Consider the following 7,443-nt stretch of genomic DNA (forward strand, 5'->3'; position numbering starts at 1 on the left):
AAATCTTGCCTAGGGCATCATATTGGTTAGGGCCGGCTCTGATGTGATATTTCAAGTATATTTTTATTTGAGGCTTACAATTTGTTGTAGATATTTGTGGGTAGTGGTTTGTTGTTAGGCGCCAAATTTAGTAACATATCGTGCTATATTCTGGTTGTGTCAAGCTACCAAGGGGTAAATTTAATAAGATGGGAGTTGTATTTAAGATGGGATGTTGCCCATAGCAACCAATCAGATTCTACTTCACATTTATCTAGCACCTTCTAGAAGATAATACCTTGAATCTGATTGGTTGCTATGGGCAACATCCCAGCTCAAATAGAACTCCCATCTTAGTAAATTTAGCCCCAAGTTTGGGATTTAAGTAGTATAATATTGTGCATTATACACCTTTGTGTATGGATTGGTTGGTGAAATTGTTTATTAATTCAACTATACACACCCAATGAAGTCAGGCAGAAAAGCATAAGAATAGGTTAGTTTACTTCTCATCAGGTTACACATATGTTTCCATCACAATAAGGAATTAGCATAAACAGATAAACATAATAGTATGTTCATTAGTACATTGTTAATATTTTTACAGTACGAAAGAGAAGCAGCACAGCCAGGCCACATCCCACACTGCCAAGAGATGCAGATGCTGGCGATGCAGGTAAGAATTTAGTGTAAACACATATTCTGAAAACACATAGAAAAGCAGAATGTTAATGTTTATCTTATCACATAGGTTCTTCTTCAGCAAACCCCCTTCCACTAAGGCACCCATCACAGGGCTCGGATCCTCAACATAGGGGGCCAACCAAGAGACGCCGTCTTGAGGCTGAAGCACCAGCAGCATCCTCACCACCCCAACGACGCATCTCCATAGTGTCGGCCCTGCCACCACAAGCCATTTTGGCAAGCCCAGAAAGCGAGGATCCTCAATCCCCTCAGGTGTCTGGTGAGTAAACATAACAATTACGTGTAAAGAAGTTAAAAAACAGTGGTGTAGATGTATTAACCTGGAGAAGACATAAGGAAGTGATAAACCAGTGATATGTGCAAGGTGATAAAGGCAGCAGCCAAACAAATCCTAACTGTTAATTTACATATTGGAGCTGTTTGGCTTGTGCCTTTATCACCTTGCACATATCACTGGTTTATCACTTCCTTATGTCTTCTCCAGGTTAATTAATCTGCCCCACTGTTTGTGCACAGAAAAAAAAAAGGAGTCACAAAGAAACATTCATACTTGTAATAATCATCAACAGCAAGCACATGGGGGTTTATGTTTTTTTTTTTGTGCATAATTTTCAGAGGTGATGTTGGGCATAGCAACTAAACATTTTTTTTTACATGTTTGCTAGAAACAGCTACATAAATGTAAAGTTTCATCCAATTGTTTTGCATGCCCAACATCACCAGTTCGAAACATAGGACACCTTAAGACTTTTTCCCCCATTGTTAATGTTTAACTTTTTTACCACTATATTTGTTTAAGTTTTGCCCAGACCACTGACTGCCTTGAACAATGTATGAGTGTATAGCTCAACACATTTATTGTTTTGTGTGTGTTCTTCAAATGGAAGCTTCATACACAATATGTAAATGTAGTAATTTGTATTTGTTAGAGTTCTTCGTGTTCGAACATTAATTATGGCTCAGAGTCCAACAATTCCCTTAATCATTTTTCAACTGAGTAGTGGACAGGATCCGGATTGAAAGTCGACAGTAACTAGGTCGACAATGTCTAGGTCGACCACTATTGGTTGACAGTAACTAGGTCGACAGGGTGTCTAGGTTGACAGGGTCTTTAGGTCGACATGTTCTAGGTCGACAGGTCAAAAGGTCAACATGAGTTTTTCACAATTTTTTCTTTTTTTGAACCTTTTCATACTTAACGTGGACTACGATTGGAACGGTAATCTGTGCTGAGCGAAGCGGTAGCGGAGTGAAGGCACCATGCCCGAAGCATGGCGAGCGAAGCGAGCCATGCGAGGGGACGCGGTGCACTAATTGGGGTTCCCGGTCACTCTACAAAGAAAACGACACCAAAATAACATTAAAAACTCATGTCAACCTTTTGACCTATCGACCTAGAACATGTTGACCTAAAGACCCCGTCGACCTAGACACCCTGTCGACCTAGTTACTGTCGACCAATAGTGGTCGACCTAGACATTGTCGACCTAGTTACTGTCGACTTTCAATACCACACCCGTAGTGGACGTTATAAGCAACATCTTTTTTCAAAAAGGTGAGCTAAATTGTGAAGTTTCGGCAACAAACTATTTATCAATACCAACATGAATATTAAGAAGTATTGCATGTTGACGTAACGCTATAATTAGACAAATGCTAAATAATGACTAAATAGTGGCTGTCTTCAACCCCATACAGAACCACCCATCATGGCCGAGGATGCCCAGCAGGAAAGTGACCAGCAGGATACCTACACACTACACCTGCAAGCCATAGATCCTAACCAGACAACCACACCGCAGGACATACCCCAACCACCCAAAACATCCCACAGCCCCCAATTAAGCCCAACACCACCCCAGCCACAAATGGCCACCGAGTTTTGGAGCAGTTGGGCCACACAACAGGTGCAACACTATGCATGCCTGAACACCCACAGCCAATACCTTGCCAGTCTGCCCCATCATCTGCCGCGACTCAGTCGGAACTCAGGCAGACTGATAGTTCAGGTTGGCAGAATTGCCAATTCAATGGAGCAGATGAGGGCAGACAACACCCAAATGCAAGCCAATCTGCAACGCATCATGGATGAACAACAGCGGCAACAACAAACCCTAATTCAAATCATACAACACAACCAAATGATTAACGAAAACCTGTCCAGAATCATAGCAAACAACACTGCCACTAATATCCAAATGACTGCAAGCCTAAATAACCTCAGCCAAAGCCTTAATGTGTTGGCATCACACCAAGTAAGCTCTAGCTCGGGAACAACTACACCAAGCCAGACCCCAGATAACTCCCCAGTTAGACGCTCAAGCCGAACCCGGCCCAACGAACCAGGGCAAGCCTCTGCACCCAGCACACACACACAAAAAAAAATAATGAGGCCTGCAGAAAATAGTTTAGTCCAAATAATGTTTTTTGATTTGTTACACAAAAAATGCCTGTGTTAAAGGTAATACATTTTTCACTTGGAATCTGTTTATTGTTTAATTTGCAACACAAACCACCTGCACATTACTGGATTGGCCCAGATGTCTATTGGTAGAAATATATTGCCTGCCCCTAGGTGGCCTCAGCTCAACGTGTGTGCAATCTATGGCACCCAGCACATTGGCCATGCCAGCAAGCTCAGAGAAAGCTACCCTGACTACATGCCTCTGCGACTCCTGGGTAGGGAAGCAGATAGAGGCATCTATGTGGGCATCCAAGACATCCAAAACCTGAGTGGACATTACCAAATTTAAGGTGAGTGTCATGACCTGTAATAAATACTATACTGTGTTATATTACATAACAGAAGCACCACTTAGACATAGACGTGTATGTATGTTTTAAGTCACCTGAATTAAACATTTAGAAATGGTGGCCTGTGAGATACTAATTACATCGCCAGTCACAGGCTGGAAGCTGCCAGTAGCCATAAAGTGCAACACAGCCAGGAGTTTGTGCAGGCCTGAGACAGAGTGAGAGCGTGCTGTGTCAGGGTCTAGGTTCAGTTTGACAAGGTCATACAGACGGAAAATGTTTAGTCTATTTAGCCGGACCATCTGTATAACCTGGTCATCGTCCAATTTGTTCAAGTTTAAACGCCCCCTAAAAAAACCTGGCCTGCCCAGCCTACGCGGAACCTGTACAACCTGCTGACCATGTTCAGTTTCCTGGCTTTATTGTAGCCTCATGGAACAGTCTCAGGTATCCCCCAGAAAACAAGAAATCAGTACTACACACGGTAGCAGCCATTTCAGTGTGAGAGATGTGAAACATGTGCTTGGGTCCCTTTTAAAGGTCCAAAAAATCAGGTGTGAGTAATGTAGAATTGGAAACACATGTAAACATGCTTCTCAAAAGCAGGTCTACTTTTTTTTAGGCTTTTTTTACGATTTGCATTTTTTCACGGCCGCACATGCATTTTCACGGAAGAGATTTCAAATACGAATGCTTAGTAAATGACCGAGTTCTATACCTAAACTGCCGCGTTTGACCGATGATGTATTCATTCGTATTTTTAATACACAGCCGTAAAAAAAATACGAATGCCCTCATCACTGCCGTGATTTGAGTTTAGTAAATTCCCGAGATGACACTTTGAAGAAAAAACACCATCTCGGTCAAAATCGGGAGCTTAGTAAATATACCCCAGTGTTTGCAAACAGCAAGTTGGTGTTCATTAACTATGCTTCTCAGTGCAAAATTTGTTTTCCAGGTATATGCAGGGTCCGAGTAAAAATTGCATTATAGATGTTTTTTTCAGAAAGTGATTGTATAGTCTCCCGAGTCAGTGAGGACTGGAGAATATTAGTAGTGAACATACATTTGTAGTTGGATGCAGTCCAAGTATTGTTGGCCTTTGAAGGATTTTCTGCATTCGTTTGTTGTTTCATTTCAGTTTTCGTCCAGTTTAAGTCCAGAATAAGTCACATACGACATCCTTACAAACATTCATCCTTCGATAACTTTCATCCCAGACTGATTCAGCCAAGGCTTATTCAGCCAAACTATACATAATATCAAGACCAACAAACGTGTTTGTAAGCACATTGATTGATTGGACCCACCCCTTGCCCATCACCCATTTGAAGCAATAAAACGTAAACAAACAAATAGTGCATGGGGATGGGACCATCAACAGATTCCCCAAATAACTTATAATAAAACCATCTTAAATCTGCTTATAACAATAAATCAACTAGTCATTACCTATAGCTATGCAATCATGGTATTCATTTGTGATAATCAGCAGATGTAATATAGCTTGCTGGTAAGTGTAGTTCCACTATTCATTACCTGTAGGTAAGAGAACAATGAGATTTTGAAGTTACTTCATAGTCCTTTGCATATTGTTTATAAAATTATCCAGAATCAGTCACAGACGACATCCTTAGAAACATTCATCCTTTGAAAACTTTCATCCCAGACTGATTCAGCCATGGCTTATTCGGCATTTCCAGGCAATTTTGACCACAATACAAACAATGAAAAATATATATTGTGCAATATATATTTGTAGATGCTGTAATAATTTGTGCATATTATTTTTAGTCTCAATGTAGGATCAGTTCCTGAAAGTAATGTTCGATCTGGAGAAGGTTCTGCTTCATCCAACTTTTCACAAGGTATGTAGTGCCACGTAAATTTATTTTTAACTAATATACACAATACATTTTTCTATTAATTCAGCATATTTCCACTTTACTGCAGACACCGTGGCAAAGGGAGTGCAATTGCGCCCAGTCCCGGATGCAGCTCCCTTATATGGAATTCAAAACCTGCAAGATCCAACGCTAGAAAACAATATTGTAATGTTGTCAAAATTGACTGGAAATTAGTGGAAATTAATGTTATTGAGGTTAATAATACCATAGGAACAAAAACAGGCCCAAATATTGTGATTGAGCTGTTTTTATAATTTTAAAAAATAATACAGCTCCAAAACTCGCAAGGGAGGTTTTGGCAAAACAAATACAGATCCAAAACATGAAGGAGCTACAGATCCAAAACAAGAACTCAAAACCAGAGATTTGGGCCGGCGCACATCCGTAGTGTAAGGGGATAGAAAAAGCAAACAGTATTTGCAATGACGTGCATTGAGGTAAATGGCTGTGGAGGCATTGGCTAGTACCAGAGCCAGATTTACATACAATATATAAGCCAAATGGGTTCATGTGGGCATTATGCAAAGTTGTAGAGGTATAAACTCCTGGAAATTTGGGGAGTTTTGATCAGTGAAGTGCAGAAAAGGTAGGCAGAACCTCCCCCTGTCATAGACTTTTTTCCCCAGCATTTTGACTATAAAAATTATTAGAATAATATACTGTAAAGAAGATATTTCTAACATGTTTTGTGTATTTTTCTTATACTTTATACAGCCAAAACTCTGGCACAAACGTTAGTATGACAGTAAAGGCTCTACCTCACCCTACCGAATGTCACTATTTGCGGTGAGGAGACGCTATGTTGAAGGGGTGTACTACGTTATACCGATGGTCGGGATCCTTGCGCCTGGCTTACCGGCGCCGGGATCCTGACCACCAGAATGCCAGCAGCAGGGCGAGCGCAAAAGAGCCCCTTGTGGGCTCGCTGCGCTTGTCACGCTGCGGGCACGGTGGATAGCTACGTGTGCCACGCTATTTATTCTCCTTCCAGGGGTGTTGTGGACACCTCAAGAGGGAGAATTGTTGTCGGTATGCTGGCTGTCGGGATCCCGGCGCCGGTATGCTGAGTGCCGTGATCCTACAGCTGGCATATTGAATGCCTCCCTGTTGAAGTTTTGCCAAAGGAGCCAAAAAAACGCGCACTGACCCTGATTGTTAAATATAAAATCTCTTCATGCAAATCTCTTACAATAAAGATGCCTCACCGAATATCTTCGATTCCAGTTTTTATTCCTACACAGTTGGCACTAGTCTGTGTAGTCATACTGTACTGTAGCTTTGCTCAAGCACAATGACACTACTATTATCAAAAAGATCATATTTATCTACGATATATAAATACTGACTTTATCATAGCTGAATGTAAAATTGTTTTTGAAACAATTAATACAACAGAAATAAGATGTCTTAAGCAATGATGTACAACTTCCTTGCCATTGGTTTTTCACCATTTAGTAACATAGTAACATAGTAATTGTGGTTGAAAAGAGGCAAATTGCCCATCGTGTTCAACCTGTATTAAGTTGTGATGATTCTACATACCCGATGAATAATGTTTTATGACTAGTTAACTACTATAACGCATATAACCCCTGAATTAACCATGCTGATATTTTAAATATTATAACCTTGGACATAATTTCATTCAGAAATGTATCCATTCCTTTTTTAAATCCATTTACAGAGTCCGCCATTACCATCTTCCCTGGCAGGGAATTCCACAGCCTAATTGCCCTAACAGTGAAGAACCCTTTCCTCCGTTGCGTTCGGAACTTTCTCTCCTCCAGTCGCAGCGAGTGCCCACGTGTCCTAAACTGTGTCTTTTTAATAAGTAATTTCTCTTATAACACTTTGTGATGTCCCTTTACATATTTGAAGATATTAATAATATCTCCTCTTAGGCACCTCTTTTCTAGTGTATACATATTCAGCCTAGTAAGTCTTTCCTTATAGTCCAGTCCTTCTAGGCCTTTAATCAATTTAGTAGCTCGCCTTGGAACCCTTTCGAGTTCACCGATATCTTTTTTATACAGTGGTGCCCAAAACTGAACACAATATTCCAGGTGCGGACGTACCAATGCCTTATACAGCGGCATGA

The 7,443-nt window shown here is 40.8% G+C and overlaps 1 long non-coding RNA gene across 1 annotated transcript; it reads right to left on the minus strand.

Moving 5' to 3' along the window:
- Positions 1–464: 464 nt before the first annotated feature.
- On the minus strand, positions 465–4,975 carry LOC134911317 (uncharacterized). Its single transcript, XR_010176475.1, has 2 exons — positions 4,891–4,975; positions 465–940 (listed from the first exon to the last, which is right to left on the minus strand). It is a non-coding gene; the product is annotated as an uncharacterized LOC134911317 (long non-coding RNA).
- Positions 4,976–7,443: the final 2,468 nt, after the last annotated feature.

This window comes from Pseudophryne corroboree, chromosome 4 (genome assembly GCF_028390025.1).
Source record: "Pseudophryne corroboree isolate aPseCor3 chromosome 4, aPseCor3.hap2, whole genome shotgun sequence".
Classification (NCBI taxonomy): Eukaryota; Metazoa; Chordata; class Amphibia; order Anura; family Myobatrachidae; genus Pseudophryne; species Pseudophryne corroboree.